The sequence below is a fragment of the Dipodomys spectabilis genome, unplaced genomic scaffold (genome assembly GCF_019054845.1).
Source record: "Dipodomys spectabilis isolate Male_0828 unplaced genomic scaffold, ASM1905484v1 ptg000102l, whole genome shotgun sequence".
Lineage (NCBI taxonomy): Eukaryota > Metazoa > Chordata > Mammalia > Rodentia > Heteromyidae > Dipodomys > Dipodomys spectabilis.
The window spans coordinates 5,127,670-5,150,878 of NW_024870779.1; the positions used below are offsets into that span (position 1 = coordinate 5,127,670).

The 23,209-nt window shown below is 44.9% G+C and overlaps 1 long non-coding RNA gene across 1 annotated transcript; it reads right to left on the bottom strand.

The window, feature by feature from the left end:
* Nucleotides 1-10,601: 10,601 nt before the first annotated feature.
* On the bottom strand, nt 10,602-14,733 carry LOC122113998. Its single transcript, XR_006148493.1, has 3 exons — nt 14,402-14,733; nt 12,839-12,910; nt 10,602-10,672 (listed from the first exon to the last, which is right to left on the bottom strand). It is a non-coding gene; the product is annotated as an uncharacterized LOC122113998 (long non-coding RNA).
* Between the last annotated feature and the right edge of the window lie 8,476 nt (nt 14,734-23,209).

Consider the following 23,209-nt stretch of genomic DNA (forward strand, 5'->3'; position numbering starts at 1 on the left):
TAATTAACCTGTTTCTGTGTGTGTGTGTGTGTGTGTGTGTGTGTGTGTGTGTGTGTGTCTGTGTCTGTGTACAGGTCTTGTAGGCTTGAACTCAGGGCCTGGGCACTGTCCCTTAGCTTTTCTATTTAAGGCTGGTGCTCTACTACTTGACCCACAGCTCCATTTCCAGTGTTTGGGTGGTTAACTGGATGTAAGAGTCTTGCTGGCTTTCCCATGTTGGCTGGCTTTGAACAGTGATTCTCAGATCTCAGACTCCTGAATAATTAGGATTACAAGTGTCAGCCCCCAGCGCCCAACCCCTAACTCTGCTCCTGGCCACTAACTCTAACAGAGTAAACCTGTGAGAGAATAATGGAAGAGGCGGTGCCATTGATCAAGATGTACTGTACCCATAAACGACTGACAAAGGGTTAACAAACGCAGCAGTGATTCTCACTAGATCCTAGGCTGAAATTGAACTACGCAATTTTTGGGTGGAGAAGGGAAGAAGAGTGGAGAAGGAACCTCTGGTGAAGCACCAGAGGTTCACGCCTATAATCCTAGCTACTCCAGAGGCTGAGATCTGAGGATCACATTTCAAAGCCAGCTGGGGCAGGAAAGTCCCTGAGACTTATCTTCAATAAACCATTCAGAAAACTGGAAGTGGTGCAGTGGCTTAAGTGGTAGGGTGCAAGCCTTGAGCTGAAGAGCTGAGGGTCAGCATTCACACCAGAGTTCAAGCCCCATGACTGACCAAAAAAAAAAAAGGGTCAAATATAATAAGGAACAGCATGAATTAGCCTGTTTTCTGAATCATAAAATAAAGAATTAAAAGGAAAAGTTTGAGATGGAGAGAACTCCAGGAAACCATAGCATAAGCGATGCGAGTAGCAACCAGTTCTGGAGCTCATGCCTATAATTCTAACTACACAGGCAGTGGAGGTCAGGAGAACAGAAGTTCTAAGCAGCATGGACCAAAAACTTCATGAGACACCATCTGCAAAATAGTCAATAGAAAGCTAAGCTAGAGTCATGACATAAACAAAAAGGTTGAGAGAAAATCCTAAGTGGAAGCCACAGTACTTAAATAATACATATACATAAATATGAGAGTCAAAAGGTAAGTGATTTGAGAAGGAATGGCCTGAAGCCACAGAACCCAAGTTTTCGTGAATGTGGCTGGGAAGTTGTACACAGAGGTGACTTGTGAAGGAAGCTTGAGATTCTGTTTAGGAGACAAATGTTCAGTGCAGAAGCCAGAAAGGAGCCTGAGCCGAGGAGAGAGGTCCAAACCAGAGATTTAGCTATGTGCCATGATAACAAGGCCAGGAAACTGTGTGTATGCATGTATGTGTGCATCACAAGGCCATGTGTACGTATGGCCATGTAAATGTATGTATGCATGTGTGTACCACAAATTTATTATATATATATATATTTGTGCATGTATCTATACATAAGTGTGTATGTCTGTTACACGCCTGGGTGTCCCTGTGGGAGAATGGAGCTGCCCTGTCCCATCCTGAGTCTATGCGGGTCCCACTGGAAACCTCTGCAGTGGTGACCACCATGGCCGCTGCTCGGGTTCGCGGCCATGCACAGTGACAACATGCCAGGCCATCCCAGGACACATGTCACCGGGAATGGGTGGGGCTGGGCAGGCCCCAATAGACAAAACGACACATCCAAGGTAACCACCAAGCAGCAGAGGAGGGGTTCGAATCCACCCAGGTCCCGGAGGCTGAGCGCTGCCGCACGGGGCCACCTAGGCGTGGAGGACAGGGCTGCAGACATCCTGCTGTCAGCACGTGACAGGCCGGGCTCATGGCGGGGGTGGGGGGGGGGTGGGGGGGGGGGAGGGCCCACACTGACACGGAGATGACCTCACTGGCCTCACAATGCACGAATGGAACCTGGAACCCGGAACCCAGGGTCCAACAGCCACGCTCGCCGCAGACCCTGGCTCACTTGTCAGGCGACGGCGGAGCAGGCAACATGTCGTCCTGTGAGCTCCCTTCGTCCCCTGGCTCAGATGTCAATGGATGGTGGGGAGGGAGGCTGGTCCATGCTCTGCGACGCTGGACCACAACCCGGGTGACACCCCACTCCGGATCCGGATACCAGCCAAGATCCCATCCACAGCCCCCTCCCCGCTCACGCCCCGAGCCCAGAGCCGAGCCAAGACCCGGGCCGAGACCTCAGCGGGGACCCCGGCGCTTCTGGCCCTTTCGCTGGAGGAGCACGAAGGTGGCCCCTGCTAGCCAGGAGCAGACCCCTGAAGGCCAGGGGGACACCCAGACTGCTCATCGCCCAGCCAGTATGCTTGTAGTCCAGGAGCACACCCTGACCCCCCGTGACTTTTCCTGGATTTCTGGGATCCAGGGACGCCCAGTGCATGTCCACGGCCCGGCCCAGGGGCTCAGTATCCAGGGACGCCCAGTGCCTGTCCATGGCCCGGCCCAGGGGCTCAGTAAACAGGGGTGCCCAGTGACAGACTGCGGCCCGGCCCAGAGGCCCGGTATCCAGGGGTGCCCAGTGACCGCCCGCGGCCCGGCCCAGAGACTCGATATCCAGGTGCGCCCAGTGACCGCCCGCGGCCCGGCCCAGAGACTCGATATCCAGGGGCGCCCAGTGACCGCCCGCGGCCCAGCCCAGAGGCCCGGTATCCAGGGGCGCCCAGTGACCGCCCGCGGCCCTGCCCAGAGGCCCGGTATCCAGGGGCGCCCAGTGACCGCCCGCGGCCCTGCCGGGACCCCCAGGATTGGGGGTCTGATATTCAGGGAAGGGACCTTGGCGGAGGCACCTGAGAAGCCACTGCAGCCCAAAGTGGCCCTGAGGTCCTTCCTGGCAGTGCCCAGGCCCTGGGTGCAGCAGCTCCCGGTCTTGGTGGAGGAAGAAGAACCTCAGAGCGACACCGATGCCGAGGACCCGGAGCCCCCGAAGGCAGGCCACGACGCTGAGGACCACGCACTGGCCCCGATGGACCAGCGCGCCCCAGCCTGCTCCGAGGCCAGGGACCTCCTGGAGGCCGAGCAGGCCTTGGAGATGGAGCTGGCCCTACTGGACCTGGCGCTGGACAAGCAGAACCTGGGCCTGGTGTGCGACAAGGTAGCCTCCAGGACCCCCTACGACGACAACCTGGACCTGGACCTGGACCTGGACGACTACCTGGACCTCGACAGCAACTTGGACTTGGAAATCTAGTGCCCCATGATTTCCCACAAGGGCCCGGCGTCGTCGTGATCTGCGACGCTGAGGTCCAGCGGTCGTGCTGACCCCTTGAAGGAGGCCGCGCCCCAGACTCATCCACCAACCAAGTGTCCGAGCTGAGACCCGCAGATGTCACCGCCCCTCCCTGACCCCCAACCCACCCCGCCCTCCTCAGAGTCCCATGCCCGCCCCTTCCGGAGACCCCACCCTCCCCTTGGACTGCCGAGACTGCACTTTCCCGTCATTTATTTCATATTTGATTTGTAATGTTAGTGGTTTAATAAAAGTTCGTTGTGACTCACTTCAGTAGCAACACTCAAGCCGTCTACGCACACGGGGTTCCACAGGCGTGAGAGGCCCTGCAGTTGGAAGGCATGGCCTAGCATGGCGGGGGAGGCCCCAGCCAGCCTGGAGGAAGGGGGGAGGGGAGGGAGCGAATGCCTGGGGACAGGGGACAAATGGGGCCTAGAGCTCGACCAGGGCCCCGGACCATATGGGGATCTTGGGTCCCCTGGCAGAGCCCCTGTGCAGGAGGCCCTAGGAGGAGGCCCTTGGTCGTGGACCCTGTGGTCAGACGGCACTGGAGTCTAAGGAGCAGCGGACTCTGCATCTGCCAGATGGGCTGCTGCCCTCCAGAGCAGGATGAAGAAGAATCACACAGCAGGGTGTGGGGCTCACTCCAACCCCCTGAAGCTATGCACAATGTTGAGAGCAGAAGGCGGGCTTCTCTTCTGGAGATCTTTAATCCATCCTAGACACCCAAAGCCAGGCTGATTTTAGGAGGGCGTGACTGAGCCTTTCCCCACAGGGTGGGGTGGAGTTGGAAAGACGATCTTGTATGAAAATGGTCTGGACGCCATCCCACTGCCCTTGTCCCCACCACTGCTGTCGAGGTAGTCATGGCACCTGGCACAAGAGCTGTTGGGACAGGGTTGGGCCTCAGGGGATTGGGGATTCTCTAATAATAGACTAGCTCCTGCATTATCAAGGGAGCCATCATTATATTCTCTGCACAGTGGCCAAGATGAGCCACACCTGGTCCCTGGTGAGGAGACAGGGGAGGCCCAGTGCTGCAGGTACCTGAGTTAGGCTCCCACACCCAATGAAGATCAAGTGGGGTTCTGAGGTGGCCATGGCCATGGACAGAGTGGATAGAGGTAAGAGGGCAGAAGTCAGCAGCAGGGCATCAGCAGGAAATTATTAGCAGCCACAAACAAAAGGAAATACAAACTATACATTCACAAGTCACAGATGACCTAATACTATATACACACAATTCTAGGGAGTCTAGAAAATACCCTTTGTGCCAATAAATGCAGCAAACTTAAGATAAAATAACGACTACAGTTAAACTAGCAACTATGAGGATGATCAACAGGGCTGAGGGTGCAGAATGCCACTGTATGCTTTAAGGTCCCCCACCTCCCCTCTGATCCTCCCCCCTGGCTCTCCACATACACACATCCTCCCCTGCCCCCTCCCCCGCAGCTCCCCCCTTTCTCCTGATCCTTCCCCCTGATCCTCCCTATAATCCTCCTCTATGATCCTCGCCACTCGTCCTCTTGCACAAGAGGCCTCCAGGAGGATGGACAGACATCTCACTGTGCTTTGGGCGACTCCCTCATGGGGCCCAGCATCTCCTTGTGACACAAGCCGGGCCCTGAAGATGGAGGCCACAGGCTCACTGCTACTCTCTGATACAGCGTGGCTCCCTGCAGCCCAAAAGACATGTCCGGGGCTCAGAGTCAAAGCTGGTCCAATGGAAAGGGCAGACAGCGGGGCAGACATAAAACCAAGTGATGGGGATGCAAACATGGCACTTGGGCGTATTAAAGATCGATAGTAAATTAGGGCATTATTTATAAAGCCTTTAGTATAATTCTCTCCTCTTTGAAAGTCCAAGGACATAGTTTTTCCCCTCCCTCTCTTCCTCTGATAGTACAAATTTCATTTTTATATACTTTTTCATGTTCTTCATGTTCATCAGCATCATTGGGCGTGCAGAGGAGGGCAAGGGCTGTTCCTGGGTTGGGGAGATGAGGACCATGCTTCCTCCTGTAATGGGAGGAAGTGGGTCTCCACTTCACCAGTTCAGAGCCCGGGCAGCCGACAGCCCAAAGCTGGGGGGGAAGCGTGGCTCGGCAAGGCCAGGGGCCACCCAGCTCAGCCAGCCTCCTCATGAGAGACCCTCTGCGTGTCATCCTTGCCGTCTCAAGTAAACCGGCTCTGTCTGCTCTAACCACCTTCTACCTTTTACATCTTTCGTTAAGAGGACACATGAACCCAAACCCTAGAAGGCATCAGAGAGGCACAGATGTGACCAGGCCACAGATGCCACAGGACTCACAATCAGAGTCTTCCGTCCCTTCTCACCTTCCCTCCACCCGTGTCCCTACTTGTTTACGTATTTAACTACCTATTTTAAATATGTGAGAACAAATAAAATCCCCTGCATTCAAACACAAGCCAGGACAGTGTGAGCCATTGCTCCTGCACATCTCAACACGTCTCCAGACTTCTCTCTCTCTCTTCCCCATGCAGGCCAGCTGACTGGGGGACATTGTGTTTGCTTATCTAATTTATTCCAAAATCTCCCACCTCATTAAGCATCCATGGGAGCCACTGACTTAAGCCTGTGTAATATTCCCTCCTCCATTCTTAACAAATTCATCTCAGAACACAAGGTACCTCCACCTCTTGTAAGTTGTGTTTCAGTGTCTCGTGCACTGGCTTCAACGGCAATCCTCTCAGCAAAGTGCCACTGGGTTGGGTGTCACCATCTTTTCTTCACAACATTTTGAAGGCTTGACCTCTGTCATTCCTAAGACTGGACATCTGCCAGAACTCACACAGTAATTGCAGTATTAGATACATTTTTTCTGGCAATGGAACAGCTTATGAATTCAGAAATTGTGTAATAATCAGAAGACAAATATAATGAAATAAAGAAGCAAATTTTCAGTGAGAGAAAGGATTTTTGTCATGAAAAATTTCCTCTTGCTATTTTTCTCTTCAAACCCCCTTTTTTTGTTGTTGTTGTTGGTTGGGGGCTTGAACTCTGGGCCTGGGTGCTGTCCCTCAGCTCTTCAGTTCAAGGTTAGCACTCTGCCACTTGAGCCACAGCACCACTTCTGACTTTTTCTGTTTATATGATGCTGAGGAATCGAACCCAGGACCTCATGCATGCGAGGCAAGCACTCTACCACTGAGCCACCTTCCCAGCACCAAATCCCACTTTTAAAAGAGGAATTTGAATAAAGTATTTCCAAAGAGAGTGTGCAGCCTCTGTGGAATTACACAAGGAAATTCCTGATTACACAAAGCTTGATCAATTTCATGCACAAACCTTTCAGATTATTCTTACAATATATGATTTTCTGAAAGATCATTCTTTCCTAGTTGCTTTTGTTCTAAACACCTTCCAGTACAAGTTTGCAGAGGCTGAGACTCAATCAAGCAAATTCAGTCAGTCATATATATTCCTACCAGCCCTCAGCACTTGGGTGACATTCTTAATCACCTATTAAGCACTGAGAGAGAAAGAGAGAGAGAGAGAGAGACAGTATGTTGGTCCTTGGGGCTTGAATTCAGGGCCTGGGCGCTGTCCCTGAGCTTTTTTGCTCAAGGCTGACTACCACTTGAGCCAGAGCTCTATTTCTGACTTTTTGGTGCTTCATTGGAGATAAGAGTCTCACAGACTTTCCTGCCCCAGATGGCTTTGAACTGTAATTGTCAGTAATCTTAGTGAGAAGGTAGGATTATAGGCATGAACCACTAGCACCCAGTAAGGCCCATATCTTTTGATATCCTAGGGAACTTCAGGTAACATGTTCCCCTATATAAACTTCTTAAAAACCTTAAATCTCCATAATCAATACAAAAGCATGCAAGCAAGTATAATTTATATTTAGTACGAATATAATTATACTGGTATTTATATATTATGAAGTAAGGTCATAATTCAAATTATATTTTTATAATAATATAAACAATATTAATCAGATGTAAAGGAATCGTATTTATTTTAGTTTTATGCCTTAATGTACGCGCTAGCAAGCTTCAGTGTATGATGAACATAATATTATTTAGTCTTTCCAGAGCTTCTGTTTCTTTCATTTCCCACACTGGATCTTTTATTATTGATGTAGACCCAATTATTTAAGTTTCAATGTTTCTTAATCTCACTTAACTATTCTATAATTTAGATTTTTCTACAGATTAGGTTTTCTCTAGAAAATCTCCCTGGCTGCTTCTAGTGTTAAGTAAATAGAGTTGGGATAGAGTTTGCTCTGCTTAGTGTTTTAAAGTAGATACTCCCAGTGTGAAAAACTGCTCTTCTACAGATTAGATTTTGAAAACCATCTATAATCCCATTCAAGGAATATATGGTACACCTGCACTGTCCACCTGCACTTCAGCTTACCTGTTTCACCTGTGTTAGGTGGCTTTTCACTTTCACTGCTACAAGAAACACTCAAGATAATCACATTGAGATAGGGAAAGGGCTGTTTAGTGTCATAGTTTTGGGCTTTTTGCCTGTGACTGCTTGCCTTGCTCCTGAGGGACAGAACAGGGTAGGACACCATGGCAGAAGACTGTCAGAGCAGCACTTCTCACCACAAGGCCGGGAGGCAGGGCGAAGGCCCATGTCCACTTGGAAGGCAAACCCCAAACACAGCCACATGTCACCAGCCCACACTCTGGTGAGGTTCTACCATTGCACAATGCTGCTATGCTTGGAATCAAGAACACTTCTCAGGATCCCTGATAGCCAAGAGCTGGGACATGGCTCAGGGAATAGAGAACCTGCCTAGCAAGTGCAGAAAAAAAAAAGTATAAGCTACTGTAGCATTATAAGATACTCAAAGTACTACACATAATTGTGTGAGCTTTCTAAAGAGATTTTTTTATTGTGAAAATACCATAGAGTAGGATATATGTGAGCAAGGTAATGAGTGTATTTCTTATCAAGCATTGTTTCCTCCTCCTTTGTTTCCCCTTCCCATCACCCCCCCCACCCTTGTGCCCCCGCTTCCCCCTCCCCCGCCCCCAGCCAAATTTATAAAGTTCATTTTTCGACATTATGTCTTGTACATCTCATTGTTGCGATTGGTCCACCTGTATCCCTTTTTAAACAATTTGTTTTTTCCCTTCCCCGCCAACAAATTATACCAACATCAAATACAGTGACAGCAGGGGTTATACCATGGGGGAGGGACATACAAGCAACAAAAAAATCATCTTATAAATATGTTAGAAACAATCGCAAGAAAGAAAAAAACATTTGAGTCCTTATCTTGGGGTTCATTTTGCCTAACATCAACTTATCTGACTGTTTCTGCTTATCTCAGACATATGCTAGTTATTGCAAATAAGGGAAACCATGGGACCTATGTTTCTTTGGGCCTGGCTTACTTCATTTAATATACTTTTTTCCAAGTCTTTCCACTTCCTAACAAATAGAGCACACACACACACACACACACACACACACACACACACACACTCACCACATTTTCTTGATCCATTCATCTACTGAGGAGCATCTGGGTTGGGGGTTGGTTCCATATCTTAGCTATGGTAAATAATGCTGCAATAAACATAGCTTTAATAAGGTCTTGTTTGTGATCATTTGTGTAAATGCCCAAAAGTGGGATTGCTGGGTCATAGGGGAGCTCTATGTGGAGTCTTTTGAGGAACCTCCATACTGCTTTCCAAAGTGGTTGAACAAATTTACACTCCCACCAACAATGCAGTAAGGTTCCCTTCTGTCCACATCTCCTCCAGCATCTGTTGTTATTAGAGTTCTTGATTATAGCCATTCTAATTGGAGTGAGGTGGTATCTCAATGTTGTTTTGATTTGCATTTCTTTTATGGCTAGAGAGGTTGAGCATTTCTTCATGTGTCTACTGGCCATCCTTCTTTCCTCTTCAGAGAAGTTTTTCTTTAAGTCTTTAGCCCACTTATTTATTGGGCAGTTGTTTCTTTGAAGATTTGTTGTTGGGGGATTTAATTTTTTGAGTTCCATGTATATTTTAGATATGAGACCCTTGTCCATTGTATGGCTAGTGAAGATCTTCTCCCAATCTGTGGGCTTTCTACTGATCTTGCTAGCTATGTCCTTTGCCATGCAGAAACTCTGCAGTTTCATGCAATCCTATTTGTTCAAACTTTCTTTGATTTGTTGTGTTTCTGGGTCTCTATTAAGAAAATTTCGGCCTGTGCCAAGGAGACCTAGGGTTTCTCCTATTCCATCCTGTAGTGTTTTCAGAGTGTCTGCTTTGACTAGGAGTTCCTTGCTTCATTTGGAGTTGATTCTGGTACAGGGTGATAGGTAAGGATCTAGCTTTAGTTTTCTACAAGTAGTTAACCAATTTGGCCAGCACCATTTACTGAAGGGGCTGTCTTTCTTCCATTCTATTTTTTAGCTCCCTTATCGAAGATTAGATGGCTATAGGTCTGTGTGTTCATTTCTGGGTTTTCAATTCTATTCCATTGGTCCTGAGGTCTGTTCTTGTGCCAGTACCAAGCTGTTTTGATTACTATGGCTTTGTAGTAGAGTTTGAAATTTGGTATTGATATTCCTCCAGCACTGTTCTTTCTGTTGAGGATCGTTTTTGCTATTCGGGTTCTTTTATTGTTCCATATTGAATTTTTGGATTGCCTCTTCTATTTCCTTGAAGAATGAGGTTGGAATATTGATAGGTATCACATTGAATTCATAGATAGCCTTGGGAAGTATTGCCATTTTCACGATGTTGATCCTTCTAATCCAGGAGCATGGGAGGTTTTTGCCACTTTCGAAGTTCTGTTTTGATTTCCTTTTTCAGGTTTTTAACGTTTTCATCATAGAGGTCCTTCACTTCTTTAGTTAATTCCTAGGTATTTTATTTTTTGTGGGGCAATTGCAAATGGAGTTTCTGGGGCTGGGAAGGTGGCTCAGTGGTAGAGCACTTGCCTTGCATGCCTGAGGCTCTGGGTTCGATTGCTCAGCACCACATAAGCAAAAAGAAAAAAGCTGGAAGTGGTGGTATGGCTCAAGTGGTAGAGCACTAACCTGGAGCTGAAGAGCTGAGGGACAGCGCCCAGGCCCAGAGTTCAGGCCCCACGACTGGACCCCCCCCCCAAAAAAAAAAAGCTAAAAAAAAAAATGGAGTTGCTTTCCTGATTTCAGCCACACTTTTTTCATTGTTGGCATACAGAAAAGCCATTGATTTTTGAGGGTTAATTTTATACCCTACTTTGCCAAAGTTTTTAATCAGCTTGTATAATTTGGAAGCAGAGTCCGTGGGATTCTTTAAATACAAGATCTTGTCATCTGCAAAGAGGGAGAGTTTTACTTCATCTTTCCCTATTTGGGTCCCATTTATGTTTGCATCTTGTCTTATTACTGTAGCTAGGCATTCTAATACTAAATTGAACAGAAGTGGAGAGAGTGCACATCCTTGTCTCGTTTCTGAGTTAAGCGGAAATGGCTTTAGTCTAAAAGAGAGAATTTATAACCAAAATATCACCATACATTTTGCAAATGAAAATAAAACAGAAAACTAATAGAATATAGAAAATACAAAGCAAAACAAAATCAATACATATAATGCCACTTTTCAACACTTTTGTATTAATTTTAAATGCAAAAATATATGATTTTTTTGTTTTGGGGTTTTTTTTTGGTGGTAGTGGCGCTTGAACTCTGGGCCTAGGCTCTGTCCCTGCACTCTTCAGCTCAAGGCTAGCACTCTACCACTTGAGCCACAGCACCACTTCTGGATTTTTCTGCTTACATGGTACTGGGGAATCGAACCCAGGGCCTCATACATGCAAGGCAAGTGCTCTAAACTGAGCCACCTTCCCAGCCCTTAAGCCACTTTTGAATAACACAAATACTGTTTGCATTTCGAAGTTCTTCCATTTTTCTAGATCAACTTGCATTAACACATGTTGAGTTCTTCCTTTAAATTATACCAGGAAAAGTATGATTTCAGCAAGTAAGCTCCCTCTGCTCTCAATCCTGAGCCCAAGAGACAGCTAGAATCCCAAGGGAGTGCGGGCAAAGGTAGTAGTAGGCCCAGAGTTCCTGTGGCCTCACTTGGGGAGCATCAACTGCAAACCTGCTCTGACTCATGCTGTGCATATGGTAGAGCATAAAGAACCTCACTAACACTAATTTGGCCTGGGCATTATTTCAAAACATTGTGTGTGTGTGTGTGTGTGTGTGTGTGTGTGTGCACGCACGCGCACACACACACAGGCTGATCCTGGGATTTGAACTCAGGGTCTGGGCACTGTCCCTGAGGTATTTTGCTTGAGGCTGGTACTCTACCACTTGAGCCATAACTCCTCTTCTGGCTTTTTTGGTAGATAACTGGGAAAAAGGTCTCAAGGACTTTCCTCCCCAGGCTGGCTTCGAATGATGATTCTCAGCATCTCAGTTTTCCAAGTAGCTAGGATTACAGATGTGAGCCACCAATGCCTAGCCTCAAGCATAATTGAATATGCTTAGAATTATGGTTACTATTTGAACCTTCACATTGATCCTTTAGCATTAGGAAAATTATTGACACAAGTTGGGAATCACAGGGAAACTTCTTTAAATGTGTAGAGATAATAGGCACAGAAGTGCCAAGTAAATGAATGTTAGAGCAATGTAAATGAACAACAGGAGCCCCCGGTGCCGGAATTTACAGCGCACAGCAGATTCTGCATGAGGGGATTCCAACACAGGAGAGGATAATGTGCGGCCACTCATATATTCCCTTTGTCACTCCTCTCTCCAGATACAACTGCTAATACCCACGTAGATTTTCTTGGGTTGCAAAACAGAGCCAGAATCCAGGGGTTATAATCCTAGCTACTGGGAGGCAAAGATCTGAGGATGGCAGCAGAAATCATGAGATCAATCCAGGCAGGAAAGTCCAGACTTTAGTTAACCACAAAAAAGATGGAAGTGAAGCTGTGATTCAAGTGGTAGAGCACTCACCTTGTGCAAAAATAGCTAAGGGACAGCACCCAGGCTGTAAGTTCAAGGCCCAAGACCTGCACTCATGCACAAATGTACACATGTGCACACACAGAGGCACACACGCGCGCGCGCACACACACACAGCCCTAGCACACTCATTTTAAAGGGTAATTGTGGGACTAAACTCATCACCAGTTCTTCTAGCTCCTATACCTTGACGACCACATCTTATTTATCCTCTCCAGTCTGTTCTCTCATTCTCTTATTTCCTTCTTTTATGATGAAATCCAGTTACAGCTTAAATAACATTCTGCTTAACATAGCAGAATGCTGGCATAAAATGAGTGCTCATTATATGGCAGTGATTTTTCTGTTATTGAAACTACAAAGCAGCCATGCTGATGGCTTTGGCTGAAAATAAGTATGTGAAGAGTAATCGAGTGGCTGTGATAACCCAATGAGACAAAAATAAAAGACATCCCTTAGACCAGGTGACTTCCCCTTCCTTCCTTAGGTGATGTCATTGGAGATGTCCCCCTCCTCCCTCAACACAGAGACATCTCCCTCCTCCCTTAGACCTGGTGACATCATTGGAGACTTCCCCCTCCTCCCTTAGACCTGGTGACATTGTTGGAGACTTCCCCCTCCTCCCCCAGGCCCTGGCTGAGGGAGTGCAGAACACTGCTTACCTTCAGTTACAGTTACACTGCGGTGGATGTGTTCTTAAGAGTCATTTCACAGCTGGTGATGTTACTCATGTCCTAAAATAAGAGGGAAAAAAACTCCAATTCTGGCTGAAGCCATTGCCTCTATTCAACAGATGATCACCAAGTGAATTCCAATCTCTCCCTCTCACAGGGCCTTTTGGTTCATGGCTGTTGCTCTACCTCCTGAGCCATGCCTCTGGTTCAGCTTTTTGCTAGTTAATTAGAGATAGAGGGGTATGAACTTCTCACAGTACTCTTAATCTCAGTTTTTGGCAGCTGGAGTTGTTAGAGGTGCCAGCAGCCTGGCCACTGGTGCCACTTCCCCTCCCCCACTTCCTAGAATTTCACATAGTAGGGTTACAGCTTTGAGAGCTGCCACATTCCACCCCAAATAAGACACCTATGACTATTAACTGAAAAAATGGTACAGGTACATAAAGTATGACCATTACCAAATCCAATAATTATGTTATCACTGTACATCAGAGAAATATAAATTATGAAGAAGTACAGTGAGTTTGGATATTCTGATATTCTCTTCAAAAGATGCCAGGATTTAGGATCTTGATTGTTATACTTTCCTTCTTTTTAAAATTAGCATATACTAATTGCACAAGGTGAGTTACATTTTGACATAGAGGAGAAGGAGCAGAAGAAAGTGGTAGAAGAGGAGAGGAGGAGGCAGAAGAGGAATAGGAGGAGGATGAGAAAAGGTGGAAGGAGGAAATTGTAAATGGAAAACAAAACTATCCTATTTAACAGAAGCTTTAGATATTTATTTCCCATATACTAACTGTATTCTAGAAAAACTGTCAGGTGCCATATCAAAGATCAAAAAGAGGTCAACTGGAAACGTAAAAGTTTTCTACCAGTAACAAAGCATGAAGGATTAAAGACCTTAATAGTTTATGAGTGATGGGAAGCCACTAGCCCAGGTGAATCATGAAGTAGACCAAAACAAAAAGAGTAATTTTGTCTTGTAAAAGTTAATTTCTTAAGCCAGGCATTTAAGGATTACAGTGTGATACCTGTAATCCTAGCTACTCAGGAATCTAAGTAGCTAACCTGGCAAGAAAAATCTAAGACACTCTTACCTCCAATTAATTGCCAAAAAGCTGCATGTGGAGGTATGGATGGTAGAACAACAGCCTGGAGCCAAAAACAAAAACAAAAACTAAGGGATAACACCCAGGCCCTGAATATCAGCACATTAAAAAAATTAATTTCTTTGTGATGGTGATGGTGAAATTCTTGGAACTTTTAAAAATATCAACTTGCTGTGATTTTTTTCAGACATAAAATTTGCTTTTCTTTTAAAAAAATGCAACATTAGCCTAGAATTCAGTAAAATGGAGTCCAAAAGGGGAATGTAATCAACATACTGACTGTGAGGAGGAATGCAATTCACTTCTTGTAAAGAACTCTAACCAATACAAAACTCTTTTCCTTCCATCAGATATCACAGTACCATTATTAAAAACTACTCTTCATATAAGATTTCTTTGCTCATATTTCTCATTTTTTAATTATGGAAGATGTATCTACCTTTATATTCCATGAAGATTCTTTATTTTTAATTGAAGATGCTTAATGAAACTTGTCTGCAAGTTGGAGGGACCAAGCTGGGGTCCAGCAGGAACTAATCCTATCCATCATCTCCTTCGTCTGAACTTCCCCTGGCTGGGGGATTGATGTGCCTGATGATTTTGCTCACCCCTCCGTTTGTACGTGGATGGCAGCCCTGAGGGTGGGGGTGGCGTGGAGAGGCCTCTGCACCCCTCCATGCAGCACAGGCCTTGGGCCTCACTGCCCAGCGCATCTTCTGCTTCTTCGCCTCTCCAGGGCTGTGGTCTTCACCAGCACTGCACTTCAGCGGGTCACTGGGAAAGAACAGGGACCGGCCATGAGTAGCAGAAACTGACTGCAGAGCAGGAAAGGGACAGCTAGTCTTGATATAATAGGCACTTACAGACCCCAATAAAAGAAGGAGCAGTGGAGCTGTGTGGAAGGCATGATTGTGTGGACAGGAAAACAATGTATAATAGAACTAAACAAACTTTCCAAACAACCAAGTACAAACAGCCAAAAGATGTGGGAACAAGTGTTCAGCACCCTTAGCCATTAAGACAGTGTAAATCAGAAAAACACTGAGATTCCCATCCCTCTGCTCAGACAGGCTGTCACCAGGAAAACAGCTAACACCAAATGCTGGAGAGTGTGCAGGGAAACGAGTCTCCTTCACCACTGGCAGGGAAGCAAATCCATCCTGTCTCAATGGAATCAGTGTAGAGGCTCCTCCAAAAGTTACAAAAGGAATCTCCTATGACCCAGCCATCCCACATCTGGATGTACATACTCAAAGAATCACAGTCCGCTTGCCACAGAAATACCAACTATTCAGATTCTGCACTGAGCTACTTACAGTAACCACCTGGGGACTCCGGCTAGCCAGCCATCAGTGGATGGATAAAGAAAACGATGCTCTCCTCTGCCGTGGAGAAGGAAATGGTTTTGTCTGTTGGAAAATAGATAGAACCAGAGCTCAGAGTATTAAGTGTCCACACATGGACATGCTAGAGATTTTCTTTCGCATATGGAAAAACAAAATAAAAGAAGATCATGATAGTGAAACAGGAGGCTCTGAGAAGACAGATAAGGGGGAGAGTGTGGTGGTGGGAGGTGAAGAGTTTCATGACTTACACATATGGAAAAGTCCAGATACAACCCTCTGACGGTACACATGAGCGCACACACCCGTTTTTAGTATTGATATGCATGCATGATGATAGTCTCCTTTCTCATATGTATATATTTATATGTATTATGTACACATATGTATATACAATATATACTATATGCCTCTATTGAGAAATTGGACAAGAGAAAAGCCAATATACACTTCAAGAAAATCATTTCATATTGCTTGATTTTCTTGGCATGTGATGTTCAAAATACATTGTTCTCAAATGATCTGGGATTTGAAACATATACTGGTAAACAATTTAATTGAGACACTGCATATGTACCCAAAAGTGAATACATCATCATTTTACAGCTCAATAAAATTCACAGGTGGAACACAACTGAACTCTTCTACTTCCTTTCAGATTGTTTAAAACTTAAAAGGGAGCTGTTTCTGTGTTTGCAAAGACAGAACACAGATGGTGCGTGACTCTGTGGGCCTGGTGGAGATCTACAAGCGTCGCAGTGGGATGGACAGCCCGAAAGAGCCACATGGCACTGCAAAGCCCAGGGCTTGGACCAGCCCCTTCTCAACTCCCTGGGCAGGTGGGCGGTGTCTGTGCACAAGACCGCAGGGAGGGTGTGGCAAAGGCAGAACCTGTGCTTGGTGAGGAAACCGGAAACTGAGGCTCTGAGTCATTCCAAGCCAAGCTTTCCTACCCTGGTATAAGGACCAGCAACCTCTCTCCTGCCCAAACCATGTCAAGACGCGCGGACACCGGGCCTTCCCTGCTGAGGCAGAGAAGGGTTTGCAGCGAACTCTACCCGGAGGCCCCCACGCTGGCCGGGCCTGTCGAGGCTGCACCCCAAGAACCCGCATCTTCAGCACCACATAAGCAAAAAGAAAAAAGCCGGAAGTGGCGCTGTGGCTCAAGTGGTAGAGCGCTAGCCTTGAGCTGAAGAGCGGAGGGACAGCGCCCAGGCCCAGAGTTCAGGCCCCACGACTGGACCCTCCCCCCCAAAAAAAAAGAACCCGGCATCTCCGCTCTCCAGCACTGTCTGTCACCTAGCGAGGGGCTGGCAAGCACCCATGCAGTCCTCTGCAGGGCTGGGGAAGCGGCAGAGACGGCCCGGACCGCAGGTGCAAGGAGGCTCCACCGCACTGCACTGCCCTGGGCAGAGGCCCTGCCGCTGCGGCCTCTGAGGGCTCCATTCAGCCAAGCAGCCTCACCCCAGCCGCCCCGCCCCGCGGCCTGCCCGACCCCATCTCAGGGGCAGGATGTGAAGCGTGGATAACGGTGTGCGTCCTGACTTTTCCACACAAAATAACTAACATTATCCAAGAATTGTACAGACAACTTGGAAACAGACAGCAAGACGGCCTAACAAGCGCGAGGCCTCCAGCTCCAGACCCCGTGTCTCCAAAACGTGACACAATGGGGAGCCGCTAACGCGTGGGGATGTGGACTGCTCCTCCTGAGGGCTTTTTCCATCAATGTCCTCTCGAGCGTCCCCATCCCCCGCCCATCTGACCATAGACTGGCCCTGCCCTACCTAGACACTAGACACACACACAGGGATTAGATGGTGTCTTGTTCCAATCAGGTCCCTTTGTTCAAGCTGACCTGGTGACATCTCTTCTGAGTTTTCTTTTACCAGAGTTATTTGTTATTGGAATGAAGAGCACAGACATGCAAGAGAGGAAGAGAATTTCAATTCATGGGAAATTTTCAAGGTTAGCATAAAAAATGTATGGTTCCTCCATGCTGCTTTCCAGAGTGGTTGAACTAGTTTACACTCCCACCCACAGAGTAGGTCCCTTTTGGCACATCCCCACCAGCATCTGGTTTTGTCAACTTTCCTGATCATGGCCATTCTAACTGGGGAGAGATAGAATCTCAATGCTGTTTTGATTTGCATTTCTTTTATGGACAGAGATGTTGAACACTTTTTCATGTGTCTATTGGCCATCCTTAATTATTCTTCTGAGAAGTCTCTCTGTAAATCTTTAGCCCATTCATTGATTGGGTGGTTGAGTTTTTGAGGGTTTATTTTGGGGAGGTTGAATTTTTTGAGCTCTAAGTGTATTTATCGCTAGTGAAGATTTTCTCTGCATTTCTATAGAATTTTGTTGTTCTTGTCACTTGTTTTCTTAGTGTGTTTATTACAACAGAAACATGGTTTGGCCTTTCTAGTTTCAGAGTCTCTCAGAATTGCTGAAATTATCCTTTGTGTCTTAAGAGATTATGTGTAGATTCATCTAAATTTACTACTACAAGGCAATCAAATAGGAGTACTTTTAAGATACTACATAAAATATTTAGCAGACATTATATTTTTACTCTTATTGTTGTCTTGGGTTTGCATAGTGAACATTAGAGCTCTATTTGTATTTCTTCACCATCATTCATCAGGTTGAGATGTATCTTTGTATTTTTTGCTTTGAAAATATTTCTATAATAATGATTCAATGCTATAAAATGTTCATTCTCTCATTTGAAGACAAACATTACTTTTTTCAGTTTCACACTATTTCTCTATTCAGAGTCAAATGTTATTGTTCATGGAGGTGTTGATATTTTACACGTCTCACTATGAATTTTATAGCTTTTCTTCAAGTTTCTATGTTGAGTGCAGACATGAGTTTGAGTATTTTCAAAGCATTCATCAGTCTTTATGTACTATCAATGATACACCTTAACCTTCACCTTTGTCATTCAAACAGGAACCCTGCCATGCATTCCTGTGGATACACGCTGAATACATAAGCTATCAAACAATGGATGATAAGCTCTCTGGTTCACCCACAGCAACTTGAGCATTCAGAGGTCTTTCCTTATGTTGGTATATAAAAAGTCTCCCTTTTCTTTCGAACAGACTAGATGCATTTTTTTCCTTCTTTTGCTTTTTATTCTAACACTTTTGTAAGTTTGTATGTAGGTCTAAAGAATAATACCAGGATATCTCATTTATCATTAGGGACCAAGTTACTCAAAGTAGTATCATTCTACACAATAGTGTAGCAAATGGAACACTGACAATGGCCATCAGCTGAACAGATTTGTCATTAACCAGTTGGGCAGGTTGTGATTTGTGCAAACAATGTGCCCTTGCTCAGCCACACTTCCTGTGTTTATTTACATGTGTTTGTACCAATTTCTGGGCAGCCTGTATCTGATGTAACAGGGACACTTTGAGTTTAACATGTACACAGTAAAATATTCCCTTTATATTTTAGTTTTAATTTTCCTGCCCCTAGTAATTAACCCTGCCCCTAGTAATGTCCTGCTGAACAGCAGACTCCATAGATGACAGCAATGGAACTGGGAATGCCACATCACCCAGTGACAGTGTGAACCTGGCAAGATCAGCATGATACACAATGCACATGCGTGAGCACTCTGTTGTGAAAACTTACTGCGCCACTGTCAAAAACCAAAGAGCACACCATTATGCACAGTGTGTCATACTCAACTATGTAATAACTAGCAATGCTACTGCTTGAAATGGTTTCGATATTATCTGTTTTAATATTATTTTAGAATGTAATCCTCCTCTTATTTAAAAAGTTGCCATAAACCAGTTGTTCTCTGCAATAGCCCTGTCCACCTGTTCACTGAGCTTACATTTTTCTTGCATTTGATTTTTACCTCTCTTTTTATTTTTTCTCATTGTGAGTCTTAAATGCACAAAAGGGCACCACCAACATTGCCAGCAAGATGACAGAGCTGAGGGGTGAAGGAGCTTCTGCCATCCAGCTCAGAGGCTGGACACAGCAATGTGCACGCAATGAAATCAACTATCTCATTTATCAAGATACATTCTTTTGTTGTGAAGGGACAGATGAGCTGCTTCAAAACAAAAATGAAGTAAAATCATATAGCTGTATCAGGCTTTGAAGTCCATTTTCCTTAGAATTGTTTTTCATGATCTCTAGACCATTCAGATTTATTACAATTTGCCTGAAGTTACAATTTTTTCCTTTTTCTCCCTTATGACTCCAATTAATAGTTCCCCTTTCTGTTATTTGAGCATTCTTTTTCAATTCCACTTTGATTTATTCCACCACATTGATAAGTATTTAAGTACTAAATTCAGGCAGAGGTGATGCTCTGAGAAGGTAAATCATAAAAACAGCTTTTAAACTGTTAACTTGACCCATTAATGATAGCTCCCAGGAGTGCTTGCTTTGGGGGAAATCTGTTATTGGTAGAAATAAAAATGGACACAATCTTTTAAGATAAAGAAATGTTTTTCATGTAACCAGAAAACTCAAGACTCATCCAAGATGAAAGCACAGATTCACACATACCGAAAGTGTCAATGTTCATAGTGACATTACTTTTAACAAGCAGCAAATGAAGACAAATACACTTCACTCAAGATTGGACAAGCACTTTGAATGTGGACATGCTCACTGGGAAAAGCTTCAATATTTGATACAGGCAGCACATAGACAAATCTCTAAAACACTCTAATTAAAAGTGTCAGGGATAACAGAGAAGATAACAGAGAACCAACTGAGCTCTCTCAGAAGAAGCACTCCAGACATGGTGGAGCTCAGCTTGCAGCCAGCCAAGCACCTTGGAATTTCAGAACAGATGTCTCTAAAATTTCACTGAAAATTCAAGCTGGGCTAGGAGGACGGTCTCAGAAGCTAGCCTCTTGGGGAAGGCCACTGATTCCAAATACAACACAGTACTGCCCACAGCCAAGCTGGCTTCAGAGATGCTAGCCGCAGGTAACAGCCAAGTCTTACTTATTCTAGCATGCAATGCAACTCCCTCCTCCAACTGCAGCCTGAGACTCCATGATTGTAGGCCAAGACTTTAATCTGGCCCATTCAACCAAACCAACTAAAGAATTCATCTGAGTGGGAGAATCTAGATAACAGTCACATCCCCGTATTAATAAGTTTCTGAATCCATCACGCCTCAAACCCATACACATTAAACAATGAGTATCCCAACCTACATACACTACTGATTTGTGAAATAAGGAACTCCAATCTCCCCCTACACATAGCCTTCCCCGGCCCCCCCCACCCCCGCCTCCCAGACTTTGGCCACAGCCAAAGACAGCTGACCACAGCAAGAGAGTCAGAGATTCCGCTGACAAACTGCATAGCAAACATCCAGAGACACAGGGTACCTCCAATTTTTTTCATTGGTCATAGGACTTGAACTCTGAGCCTAGGCGTTGTCCCTGAGCTCTTCAGCTCAAGGCAAGTGCTCTACTACTCGAGCCAGAGTGCCACATCCAGTTTTCTGGCTGTTAATTAGAGATAAGTCTCACAGACTTTACTGCCCAGGCTGGTTTGAACTGTGATCCTCAGATCTCAGCCTCCTGAGTAGCTAGGATTATAGGCGGGGCCACCAGTGCCTGGCCCCCCAATTTTTTTTGTTCCATTTCATTTTAGATATACAGTCTATGCTGATTACTAGGCCTCTTAGTTGTGTGCATACTAAATTTTGGCTACATTTCTGATTGCTCAATTTCCTATTTCTTTAGTTTCTATGTTATTCTATTATTATTATATATATATATATATATATATTATGTTTTTTTTTTTTATTTTAGGTCTTAGTTTTCTTCCTTCTGTTCCTTTCCTTTTCTTTATTCTTCTATTCTTTTTTTTTTTTTTTTTTGGTCCCGTCGTGGAGCCTGAACTCTGGGCCTGGATTCTGTCCCTCAGCTCTTCAGCTCAAAGTTAGCGCCCTATCACTTGAGCCACAGCACCACTTATGGCTTTTTGTCTGCTTATGTGGTGCTGAGGAATTCAACCCAGGGCCTCATGCATGTGAGGCGAGCACTCTACCACTGAGCCAACTTCCCAGCCCTTATCGCTTTCTTTTAATTTCACTTTAATGTGTTTTCCTTCTTTTCTTATTCCTTTTCTTTAGTTCAGTTATCTATAATTATTTATCTATGAGATTATATTTGTTTCCATTTTGACTCTATTTGGCTCATCCTATTATCTTTTGGGTTAGTATTGTTTTATCCGGAACAACAGATTTGTACACTGGCTACAACTATATATAATCTCCTTTCCTGGACCATAATACCCCTTTCCAAACAAAAAGGAGGGAATATTTAGATAGGGGAATACTTATCTATGCATTTAAATCCTAATTTAAAAACAGTAATTATACGGCTCTGGGTTGGTTTTTTATTTTAAATTGTCTTCTGTTATTATTTGGATTTGCTTTTGTTTCCAAATGGAAGAACATACCACAGAAACAGAATTAAAATGCAAGCCAAGGAACTTTAACTCCCACATAAAATAACCAGGCAATAGAGCAATCAATGGCATTTCTAGAAGACAGTTCTCAAAATGCTTTAAAAACACTGCTGCTAAATGTTGTATGAAAGGACAGAAAACCTGTACAAAGCTATGTGAGCATGATGAGACTAAGCAAAGATTATTATTAGAGGAATTAATGGAATCCACAACAGAAATCTAAATGAACTCCAACAGAAGGAAAGGGAGTCCCATGAATAAAGTCACTCAGCCAAAGGATATAAGAGAAGGACATTGAAAAATCAAGGAGGTAAAGAAGTCTATACAAAAAGTACATACAAGACCTAAAACAGCTTCAATGAAGAGATTGAAGCCATAAGAAATGATCAACTAGAAGGCAGGGAAATAAAATATCAAGTAGAAAGTTTTGACAACACAGAGACAGAGTCTCTGGAATAGAAGATAGACTAAATAGTATAGAGAAAGAAGAGACAATTATTCATAACATGCCCAAGAAACCAGAAGCATTCTTACAGGAGTTTCAGGACTGAATGGAAAGACCTAAGTGAACCCTAATAAGTAGTAAGGTAGGTCAAGAGAAGGAAGCTAAAGGTTTAGGAAACATTTTAACAGAATTCTAGCAGGGAACTTCCTGAATGTCCAAAAGGATAGGTTCATTAGGACACAGGATCCTTTAGAACCCCAAACAGACCAGACCAAAAAAGAACATCCCACTGACACAGTTAGCCTCATAGGATCAATAGAGACCAAGTAAAGCATCCTTAAAGCCATGGGGGATAAAAGTTAATTATCTATAAAGGAAACCAATCAGAATAACTACAGGATTCTCAGCCAAGACCATGAAAGCAAGGAAAGCCTAGAATGAGGCATGCCACTCCTTAAAAGCAAACAACTACTAAGCAAAAATACTATACCCTACAAAGCACATCTTCATAACCAAGGGACACATAGAAACTTTCCACAACAACTTATCTCCACCAAACCAGCATTACAGAAGACGCTTTAAAATGTACTACATATAGAAAACCAACAAGATCATAGTACTGACAGAGAAAGGGCCCCTTACCAGAGAACCAGATAAATATAGGGTCACAGCCCCTAAGAAGGTGGATAAAATGGTAGAGACTACCAAACACTTCCTTACTTGCAATAATTCATGGACTTCACTCTCCATTTAAATGAAATAGATTAATCAAAAAGCAAGATCTGGGTTGGGAAGGTGGCTCAGTGGTAGACTGCTTGCCTTGCATGCATGAGGCCCTGGGTTCGATTCCTCAGCACCACATAAGCAGAAAAAGCTAGAAGTGGCACTGTGGCTCAAGTGGTGGAGTGCTTGAGCTGAAGAGCTGAGGGACAGTGACCAGGCCCCAAGTTCAGGCCCCATGACCAAAAACAACAACAACAACAAC